The sequence below is a fragment of the Oryzias latipes genome, chromosome 17 (genome assembly GCF_053564925.1).
Source record: "Oryzias latipes strain Hd-rR chromosome 17, Olatipes_Hd-rR_3.1".
Classification (NCBI taxonomy): Eukaryota; Metazoa; Chordata; class Actinopteri; order Beloniformes; family Adrianichthyidae; genus Oryzias; species Oryzias latipes.
Genome location: NC_136253.1, coordinates 13227210 through 13238692, shown reverse-complemented (window position 1 = coordinate 13238692; position 11483 = coordinate 13227210). Strand labels below are relative to the sequence as shown.

The 11483-nt window shown below is 43.8% G+C and overlaps 1 long non-coding RNA gene across 1 annotated transcript; it reads right to left on the bottom strand.

Annotated features, from left to right (window-relative positions):
• Positions 1-212: 212 nt before the first annotated feature.
• LOC144986607 (uncharacterized) lies at positions 213-1176 on the bottom strand. The gene is made up of 2 exons (XR_013650426.1): positions 471-1176; positions 213-392 (listed from the first exon to the last, which is right to left on the bottom strand). It is a non-coding gene; the product is annotated as an uncharacterized LOC144986607 (long non-coding RNA).
• Positions 1177-11483: the final 10307 nt, after the last annotated feature.

The window sequence follows — 11483 nt, the reverse complement described above, 5'->3', positions numbered from 1 at the left end:
CAGATGCTTCTAAAGTTTGACAGAAGGGCCGGTCCAGGAGCAGATGTGGGGAGTGTTTTGGTAATCCACCTGATGGGAGAAAGAAAGAAGATAGAATGTGGATGAAAACAAGTTTTACTGTTGATTGGAAATTAACATTCTGTAGTTGTCATAGTGACGATGACAAGGCAGACCCAGATGCTGGAACCCGGAAGTAAACTCAGGCTAGGAGATCAAGTGAAAGAGTTTAATGGATTCACAATCCCAGAGTTCAGGAAAACAGCGTGGACCTGAGGTGAGTATATGTGGCGTGGAAACCAGAGCTTCGCGCCAGAATGTCTTGGGACTTCGTGGCCTGAGCGGAGGAGACGAGGAGAGAACAGGATACCAGCTGCACCCGTGGTGAGGAGGACCTGAAGGAGCACAAAAGAGGTAAGTTCAAGGCTTAGACTTGAATAGGCGTAACTTAACCTTGAGCCAGACGTAAGCACCGGAGAGTGTATAACGGACTGGCGTCGAATGGTGGGATGGATCTCCTTAAGAAGGACAGCAGGTGATGAGATGATGAGAGGCAGCTGGATCCAATGAGCAGAGTAGGGAGGGGGAAGGCAACCGACCGAGGCACCGTGACAGTGCCCCCCCCTCAACGACCGCCTCCAGGCGGTCCAGGACGGCGATCCGGGTGGGACCGGTAGAAATCCTCGATGAGGGAACGGTCCAGAATAAGCGAGCGGGAGATCCATGAGCGCTCCTCTGGACCGTAACCCTCCCAGTCCACCAAGAACTGAAAACCACGGCCCCGGCGACGGACGTCCAGAACCCGGTTGACCGAGAAGGCGGGGGCGTTGTCAATGACCCGGGCGGGTGGAGGGGAAGCGGACGGCGGGCACAGGGGGCTCTCCTGAACGGGTTTGATCTGTGAAACATGGAAGGCGGGGTGAACCTTAAGCGCCGCTGGAAGCCGCAACCGTACGCAGGTTGGGTTTATGATCCTCTCAATGATGTAGGGACCGATGAATCGAGGAGCCAATTTGCGAGAGGTGGCCTGGAGAGGTATGTCACGAGAAGAGAGCCAGACCCTCTGTCCCGGCTGGTAGATGGGACTGTCCCTCCTGCGACGGTTCGCGATGCGGCAATTACTCTCCTGGGTGCGCAGGAGAGCGGCCCGAGCTTGGTTCCAGAAGTGCTGAACACGCTGGAGATGATGTCGCACGGAGGGCACAGCCAGATCCAACTCCTGAGAGGGGAAGAGAGGTGGAGAATATCCCAGAGAGGCTTCAAAGGGGGACATACCGGTGGCAGAGGAAGGGTGGTTGTTGTGGGCGTACTCGATCCAAACCAGGAACGAGGACCAGTTAGAAGGGTTCTGGGCAGCCAGACAGCGGAGGGCAGCCTCGAGTTCCTGGTTGGCACGTTCAGCTTGCCCGTTGGATTGAGGGTGGTGACCTGAAGTGAGACTGACAGTGGCCCCGAGGGCAGAGCAGAAAGCCCTCCAAACCTGAGACACAAATTGAGGGCCTCGGTCGGAAACAATGTCACAAGGGATGCCGTGATGACGAAAAACCTGCTGAACCATGATGTCAGCCATTTCTGTGGCTGTGGGTAACTTGGGGAGAGCGATGAACTGAGCAGACTTTGAGAAGCGGTCGATTATGGTGAGAATGACAGTGTTACCTTTCGAGGGTGGTAACCCAGTGACGAAGTCCGCTGCGAGATGAGACCAAGGGCGTTGAGGAACGGGCAGTGGATGGAGCAGACCGGCAGGTGGGGCATTGGAGGATTTTGAACGGGCGCAGACGTCGCAGGCGGCGACGAACTCCCTGACATCTCGTTCCATGGAGGGCCAGAAGAACCTACGTTGGAGGAGCTTGAGGGTTCTCTGGACACCTCCATGACAGGAAATACGAGAGGTATGCCCCCAAACCAGAACTTCAGAGCGGAGTGAGGAGGGGACATACAAGGTGTTCACCGGGACAGGGGGATGATCAGGTTCTTCGTCTTGGGCCTGTAGGACTCGAGTCTCAATGTCCCAGGTGAGGTTCCCTACTATGCAGGTGGGGGAGATAATGGGAGAGGGGTCCTGACTGTCCTCTTTACTATAAAGACGTGAAAGTGCGTCCGGTTTAACGTTCCTGCTGCCAGGCCTATAAGTAATGATGAACGAGAAACGGTCGAAGAAGAGGCACCAACGGGCTTGGCGTGAATTAAGGCGTTTGGCGGAACGAAGGTAGGCCAAATTTTTGTGGTCTGTCCACACTATGAAAGGCTGCTCAGTACCCTCGAGCCAGTGACGCCACTCCTCAAGGGCGAGTTTGATGGCGAGGAGCTCCCGATTACCCACGTCATAATTGCGTTCAGCAGTGGACAGTTTTCGTGAGAAGAACGCGCAGGGTTTTAATTTGCCCGTGTTGTTCTCACGCTGGGAGAGGACCGCCCCAACGCCTGAGTCGGAGGCGTCCACCTCGACAATAAATTGGCGAAGGGGGTCAGGCTGAATCAGGATAGGAGCCGAGGTGAATAAACCCTTTAGGAGATCAAAGGCAGCCTGAGCCTCGGGACCCCAAACAAAGGGTCTGTTAACCGAGGTGAGCTGAGTGAGGGGAGCTGCGATACTGCTGTAGTTTCTTATAAAACGGCGATAAAAGTTAGCGAAACCGAGGAAGCGTTGCAGTTGCTTTCTGGAATCAGGAGGTTCCCAGTTGGCTACTGCCATGATCTTAGCTGGGTCTGGACGGATATTACCGGCCTCTATGATAAAACCGAGAAATGATATGGTAGGGACATGAAATTCGCATTTCTCTGCTTTAACAAAAAGCTTATTTTCAAGAAGGCGTTCGAGGACCTGCCGGACATGGTGGGTGTGTTGATCTTGATCACGTGAGTAAATTAGTATGTCGTCCAGGTAGACAAATACAAAACGATTTAAGAAATCACGGAGGACGTCGTTTACTAGGTGCTGAAAAATGGCGGGGGCATTGGTAAGCCCGAAAGGCATCACCAGGTATTCAAAATGCCCTTGGGGTGTGTTGAACGCCGTTTTCCATTCATCCCCCTCCCTCATGCGGACTAAATGATAGGCGTTGCGGAGATCTAATTTAGAAAAGATGCGAGCCTCTTGAACGGAATCTAAAGCGGAGCTGATGAGGGGAAGGGGATACTTATTTTTGACCGTGATCTGATTTAGTTCGCGGAAATCTATGCAGGGTCGTAAGGTTTTATCCTTTTTCTGAACGAAAAAGAACCCTGCACCGACAGGGGACGAAGAGGGGCGGATGTGACCGGAAGAAAGAGCGTCGTGAATGTATTTCTCCATAGCCTGCTTCTCAGGGCCGGATAAATTAAATAAGCGGCTCTTGGGTAGAGTAGCCCCCTTTAATAAATCTATGGAGCAATCGTAAGGTCTGTGAGGGGGAAGAGCGCCAGCCTTGGTTTTGCTAAAGACAGCCCTAAGGTCGTGATAGCAGGAGGGTACCTTAGTAAGGTCGATGATTTCTGGGACTGAGTGATGACTTGGAGGAACCGAAGGGATGGCGGAACGGAGGCAATTAGCCATGCAGGCAGTACTCCAGTTGGTGATGTGACGATTCACCCAATCAAACTGCGGGTTGTGAGCATGAAGCCAGGGGAAACCTAAGATGACGGGAGATTGGAGGGATTGAATGACATAGAACTGCATGAATTCATGGTGATTACCAGAGGAGATGAGTTGAACAGCCTTGGTGCGGTGAGTTATGTGAGTGAGGAGCTGGCCTCCCAGACCTGCTGCCTTGACCGGGTGTTCCAAAGGCTCTGTGGGAAGGTCGAGTTCAGACACAAGGTTACAGTCAATGAAACTTTGCTCAGCGCCAGAATCTATGAGGGCTTGGCAAACATGGGTCTTAGCTTGGTTACATAGCTTGACAGGAATGTACAAGAAAGAGTTCTTAGTAGTGAGGGAGTGACCCGCCCGCGGCCTGTCGTCTAGCGGGGGGTTCTGGCGTTTAAACGCAACGTACACTGGTGAACAAGGTGACCTGCCTGACCACAGTAGAAACATGATCCCTCGTCCCTCCGTCTCCGCCGTTCCTCGGGTGTGAGCTTTGAGTGCCCGATCTGCATAGGCTCCTCACGGGATTGTCCGGCGGCCTCATGAGAAAAGGAACGAGCTGAATCAGCTGTGGCGAGGGGGGGGAGAAAGTTAGCCAAAGGTCCTTTATCATGGCGTAGACGCTCAGTCTGGCGTTCCCGGAGACGCACGTCGGACCGCAAGGCCGCGGTGACGAGCTCTTCAAAAGATCTAGCCTCGGGTTGAGAACATAAATGATCTTTAATTGAATCGTTTAGTGACTGGTAGAACACGCCTTTCAGGGCGATGGCCGGCCAACCTGCTTCCACCGCTAGAATCCGAAAGTCTATTAAATGGTCACTCACAGATCTGTTGCGTTGCTTCAAGGCTAGTAGACGACGGGTCGCTTCCTCCTCCTTGCGGGGCTGGTCGAACACCAACCGGAATTCCCCTATGAATCGTTGAAACGGAATTTGGTCAATGGGATTAGCCGTTAGGTAGGCCTGCGCCCATTGTAGCGCTTTACCCCTGAGGGAGTTAACGATGAGTGTAATTTTGCTATGATCTGCGTGGTAGTGTCGTGGAGCCTGCTGGAAAATCAGTTGGCACTGAAGGAGGAAACCCCCGCAGGCCTCCACGTCTCCCTGGAAGTTCTCGGGTTGAAGCCGGATGTTTTCGTTAGCCGGGCTAACGGTAGCGGGGGCTGAACTTCCGGCGGAAGGAGAGGCGCTGGCTGTGGCGTAGGCGGATCGCTGACCTGTTAGTTCCATCAGGGGGAGGAGCTAAGATGGCGGTCCGTGCGGTCAACTTTTTGTGAGCTGCTACGGTCCGGTCCCAAAATATCCCTTTTGACCTCATTTTCAAACTGCTGAACTAGTTTTGCTTTTTTTTTGTATTACTCTCAAGTCTTACCATTGTAAAGGGACAAGAACGAACTGAGAAAAACAACAACGGCAATATTAAGAGCTCCTAGAATGCCACGGGAAAAGCCTGTATCGGAGAAGCCGACTCCCGCATCCAAAAACCCAGAGATGACAACACATGACCACGAATACGCCATGGAAGTTTCCTCGCTGTCTACTAAAAGGAAAACCCCGGTTACACCCACTAAACCCTCCGTTCCACCTAACAAGGTAGTCATCTCTAACAAAAGTGATGCCGAGTTGTCAGCATTAACTGCCGCCATCGAAAAACTGACTGCGAGATTTGACGACTTTGACGGCAGACTTCGGGAAAACTCTGTGATTCTGGCTAATCTGACGAAGATCACTGAGGTAAACGCTGCTGATATAAAGGACTGTAAATCCAAAGTGCACAATTTGGGAAAAGAAGTTTCTGTGCTGAGGAAAGAAAATGATGACTTAAAAGAGAGGGTGGTGGAGATGGAGCGATATAAACGGCGCTGGAACCTGAAGTTACAAGGTTTGAAAGAAAAAACCGAGGAAAACACCCGCAAAGAAGTCCTGGAGATCCTGGCAAAGATCGCGCCACAGCACACATCGGTGTTGGAAATGGTTGTGGATACAGTACATCGGCTGGGGAGGAAAGAAACCGGGAGGCACCGCCAAATTATCATCCAGTTCTCCATGAGGCACTACCGCGACATCTTCTGGAAGGTTTCTAAGGATGCAAGGGTTTGTCAAGAGTTGGGAATCTTCTTCAAGCAGGATTTCTGTAAAGCTGACCGAGAAGCAAGAGCTGCTGTCTGGCCCAAAATGGAGAAAGCTAGAGCTGCGGGACAGAACGTGTACTATCGAGGCCACGTCGGGTACGCTAATGGAGTCCGTCTGTTTCCAGACTAGTTGTGTTGTTGTTTTTTTTATTCTTCTTTACTAGTTTGGAGTTAACTACCATAAATGCTTTGTTCTTAAAGCATAAACCTCATTTGCTCCGTTTTTTCCACACCTTAAGTTCACAGAGGAAAGTGAAACTCTGTTGTTGTTAACTTGAAAGTTATAAGTTCTAAAGTATTTTTTCTAAAAGTTTGAGGTCTAGTTCTGCATTACAATGTTGTTTGGGATCTGAATTCCAACCGCTAACTTTCACCTTCAGTAACTAGCTAAGTAAGTAACTTTTTGTTCATTTTTGTGTTATTGTTTTTTTGTGTTTCATGTCTAATTTTAACTTTGTTTCTTTAAATGTTAGGGGTTTACGAGACAATGTAAAAAGAAAATCTATGTTCCTATTCTGTAAAAATGTGAAAGCCAGCAGCATTCTACTGCAGGAAACTCATTCTGTTAAAGCAGACGAACAGTTTTGGTCTAATCAATGGGGAGACAAAATCCTATTCTGTCACGGTACAAACAAATCTTCTGGAGTTGCTTTGCTCTTTAAAAACTGTTCGTTCAAAGTGATTACCCATATCTCTGATGATGACGGTCACTGGCTCATCTGTGTTCTTAAAACTGATGATGGTTTTCTGATCCTATGCAATGTCTATGGCTATAATATTCCTAGTCAAAACAAGTTATTATTAACGGAAATTGCAAAACATGTCAAACTTCTCAATCACAAGTACTGTACAAATACTGTAGTAATTGGTGGTGATTATAACATGGTTCTAGATGAATGGCTGGATAGAGTACCCTCAAAGTTCAATACCCATCATATTAATCCAACTTTACGGGACTTTTGTCTTGATGTTAATGTTTCTGACCCCTGGAGGATTAAAAATCCTCTCAGACAAACATTCTCTTGGTTCAAGCCTAATGGATCATCAAAATCTCGTATTGACTTCTGGCTAGTCTCAAATAACCTTCTACAAAACAAAATAGACGTTAACATCTCAGCAGCTCCCCTTACTGATCACTGTTTGATTGAACTTAATGTCAGCTCTCAAATCCAAAAATCCTTTGGAAGAGGCTACTGGAAATTTAATTCTTCACTTCTCACTAATGAAACTTTCTGTAATGCTGTTATTGAATTATTAGAAACAATAAATAGTGATTCAACCCTAAAATCTTACACTGATAAGTGGGAATTCTTTAAATTCAAAGTACGTCAAACTGCCATTAAACATAGCAAATTAATTGCAAAACATTATAAGCAAAAAGAAACTGAAATTTTGACTGAGTTAAATCAGATTTGTTCCAAGCCTGTTTTCAACGAGGATGATAAACAACGCAGAAGCATTTTACAGTGTTCTCTTGACGATATTTATATTAAAAAAGCGAAAGGAGCCTTCATCAGATCCCGAGCAAAATGGGTGGAGCTTGGTGAAAAGAGTACTTCTTATTTCTGTAATCTAGAAAAGAAGAGGCAAGAGAAGAATGCTATAAAGAAACTTCATATTAATAATCAATTATGCTCTGATCCTCAAATGATCTCTAAAGAAATAAGTTCATTTTATAGTAATTTGTATTCGTCATCTTATTCCGAATCCCATAATAATACTTTTTTCCAGACAATTAAAGATTTCATTCCTAAGATTGATGACAATTTTAGAAATTCTTGTGATTCAGAAATAACTTTGCAGGAATTAGAGAAGGCTTTAAGCTGTCTGTCCAAGGATAAAGCTCCAGGATGTGATGGACTGACCAGTAACTTTTATAAATTCTTTTGGGAGCATATCAAAGATTTAATTTTTGAAATGTTTAAAGAAATTATTCAAAATGGGTCTCTAACACATACAATGAAACAGGGTGTAATCACCCTTATTCCCAAGCCGGGTAAAGACCCAACATTTCTAGATAATTTAAGGCCTATAACTCTTTTGAATACTGACTATAAGCTTCTAACGCATATATTTTCAAACAGATTCAAGTCAGACATAACCCAAATAATCTCTGAAACGCAGTCCGGTTTTATTAAAGGTCGCTCAATTCATAATAACTTACGTCTTGTTCTGGATATGATTGACTATGAACAACTCATAGATACAGACGGTTTTATTTTATTTTTAGATTTTTACAAGGCCTTTGATATGATTGAGCATAATTTCATGTTTCAAACTCTGCAATTCTTTGGTTTTGGTAACAAATTTATTAATACAGTTAAAACTTTTTATTATGAAACCAGTAGTTCTGTTTGTTTACCTCAGGGGACGTCTCACAGATTTAACATCAGCAAAGGTATAAAACAAGGTTGCCCAATTTCACCCCTTCTTTTTATTGCAGCAGCAGAAATGCTGTCTTTGCTCATCAAACATACTGACTTTGGTAAGCTGACAGTTGCAAATGCTGAATTTTCAATAAGCCAACTAGCCGACGATACAACAATTTTCCTTAATAATCTTCATGACATCCCCAAGATTCTTAAAACGATTGACTTCTTTTCAAAAGCTTCAGGCCTCAAATTGAACCTAAACAAGTGTGAGATCTTACCCATTAAACCATGTACATTATTGAATGCTTATAATATCCCTATTAAATCCACAGTTAAATACCTCGGAATGCATATAACTAAAAACAAAACAGACTTGGAAAAACTGAATGTTTGGGACAAATTAGAGAAATGTTCGACTCTGCTGAATAACTGGGCACAGAGAGATCTTTCTATTTTTGGTAGAATTCTCCTCACCAAAATTGAAAGCATATCCAGATTCATATATCCCACCTATTCTATAGGTGTCCCTAAACAAGCCATCAAATCTATTAATCAAGTCAATTTTAACTTCATATGGAAAAGGAAAACACACTATGTTAAACAAGGTACGCTGACTAAAAAATATGAAGATGGAGGTCTTCAAGCCATAGACTTTAACAGCCTTAATGGCACCTTAAAAATAAACTGGTTAAAATCATTTATTAGGAATCAAAATAGTATTTGGTTCATTGTTCCTAATAAAATATTTTCCAGCCTAGGAGGGATCCAATTTTTACTCAGTTGTGATTTTGATAATAAGAAACTTCCCATCCAACTCTCGTCTTTTCATCAGCAAGTTCTCATGTATTGGAAGCTCATTTATAAACACAATTACAGTCCACACAACACTCCCATATGGAACTGCAGATACATCACTATCAGAAACAAATCCATCTTTGTTCCAACATGGTTTGAAAATGGAATTTGGTCTTTAATGCATCTTCTTAATGACAATGCCACTCTCATGTCTTTTGATGATTTCACAGCTAAATATGGTTCACTAACGAATAGAAAAGATTTTGAAAAAATTATTAAGGCCATTCCTCAAAATGTTGTGAGCTCAGTTTCTGATCTGTTTCATAATGACATCTACAGACATCCTACTGTCCCCAAGCTTCTGATTAATGGACACAACATAGCAACTGCCAAACTCCCAAACCTTCAAATCAGAGAATATTTTAATGTAACGTCCTTTCCCTACATCTCAAATCCAAATTATATAACCCAATATTTTAATCATTCAAAAAAGAAACAAATACGAACTAAATATTTAAAACTCCCCATTCCTCCTAAAGCCAAGGAAGTTCACTTTAAGACCTTTTCAGGTATTTACCCTTCCAAGGAATTATTAAGAAAACGGTTTGGAATTCCTGAAAATTGTTGTTCTTTTTGTCATGTGGAGATTGAAACAACTGAGCATCTTTTCTTTGAATGTTTTTATTCTGATGTCTTTTGGAATAGTTTAAATTATTGGCTTTTCCCCAAGATTCCACTTTTAGCAGACTTTTCTATTAAGGATATCATTTTTGGGTTTATTTTAGAAAACAAGAACACAGAACTTCTTCTGAATGTTGTAATTATTTTGGGTAAATTCTATATACATAAATGTCGTTTCCTTAAAATCAAACCATTTTTTTCTACATTTCATAAAGAACTCTGCTCTTTTTTTTCATCTGTAAACTTCATGGAAAACAAACTTGCTATGGAACTTCAAAGTATCATATGTAAATTACAGCTTCTTGATAGCCCCCTAAGTTAAGATTAATTACAATGTCTATGTAACCCCCCCCCTTTTTTTTTTTTTTTAATTTATTTTTTATTTTAATGTCTTGTATTTATTTTATTTTATTTTTCTGTATTATTGGTAAAAAAAAATTATATTGTCTTTATTCTGGAAAAAAAAAATATCAACAGTATTCGAATTTCAGAGAAGCAAAAAGCAATCAGAACATTGTCTGTATGTGATAGATTCAGTATTTTTTCATAGAGTTTAACCCCCTGGCTTATTTCTATTTCTACTCGTGTTCCTCTGTATGTTACAGATGTTTATTTGATATATGCTGTTGTGTTTTTTTTTTGATTGCATACCTAAAAGTACTTTCTTGTAAAATGGCATAATGTGCAATAAAGTTGTTAAAAAAAAAAAAAAAAAAAAAAAAGTTCCATCAGGGCCTGAGAAATTCCATCCAGACGTCTGAAAAGGTCCTGTTGTGCGGCGGCCATCTGGTTCAGGGATTCAGCTTGTCGTCCCAGGGCTATGCCTTGATGAGAGACGGCCAAGCGGAGTCCTTCCGGGTCAGCTGGGTCTGGGTGATGGCCAGTCCGTTCTGTCATAGTGACGATGACAAGGCAGACCCAGATGCTGGAACCCGGAAGTAAACTCAGGCTAGGAGATCAAGTGAAAGAGTTTAATGGATTCACAATCCCAGAGTTCAGGAAAACAGCGTGGACCTGAGGTGAGTATATGTGGCGTGGAAACCAGAGCTTCGCGCCAGAATGTCTTGGGACTTCGTGGCCTGAGCGGAGGAGACGAGGAGAGAACAGGATACCAGCTGCACCCGTGGTGAGGAGGACCTGAAGGAGCACAAAAGAGGTAAGTTCAAGGCTTAGACTTGAATAGGCGTAACTTAACCTTGAGCCAGACGTAAGCACCGGAGAGTGTATAACGGACTGGCGTCGAATGGTGGGATGGATCTCCTTAAGAAGGACAGCAGGTGATGAGATGATGAGAGGCAGCTGGATCCAATGAGCAGAGTAGGGAGGGGGAAGGCAACCGACCGAGGCACCGTGACAGTAGTTTTATTTCAAAACTAAGAATTTTCTTCTCATTTTAGTCCCAATTGCACCAAAGGGTTGATGTCCCTCAGGGACAAAAACAAACTTAGAGAAATGCTGCATTCATGCTCTGTTGGAATGATCAGAAAAATGACTATCAGACTCAGAAAACAGACATGAACGTCAGAAAAACAACAAATCTTCCAAAACCACATGAATGTAGAACAACTTTCTGCATCTAAACTAAAGTCAAGGTCAATTTGTAATGTTCCATCTATGGGGAGACACTGATATTGAGCCGTCAAAGAGAACCTCCAGATTTCTAACAGCAGAAAAGTCAGCTGGAGAGCTGCTCTCTGGTTTTGATAACTCGTTAAAAAAACAACAACAATATATATTTACAGTAGAAGTTATGTGACAAACAGTATTAGAAGGATCAAATTTGCTTTTAATGATTAAAATGTTAAATCCAGAAAAATCTAAATTTTTGTCAGAATCCTGAACCTGTTGAACTGCAGACAGATTTCTGTGTTTATTCAATTGTAAGTTGAAGAAACAGTGATGAAGATGTCAAAGTCTTCATCAGTCTGTTAGTGAGAGT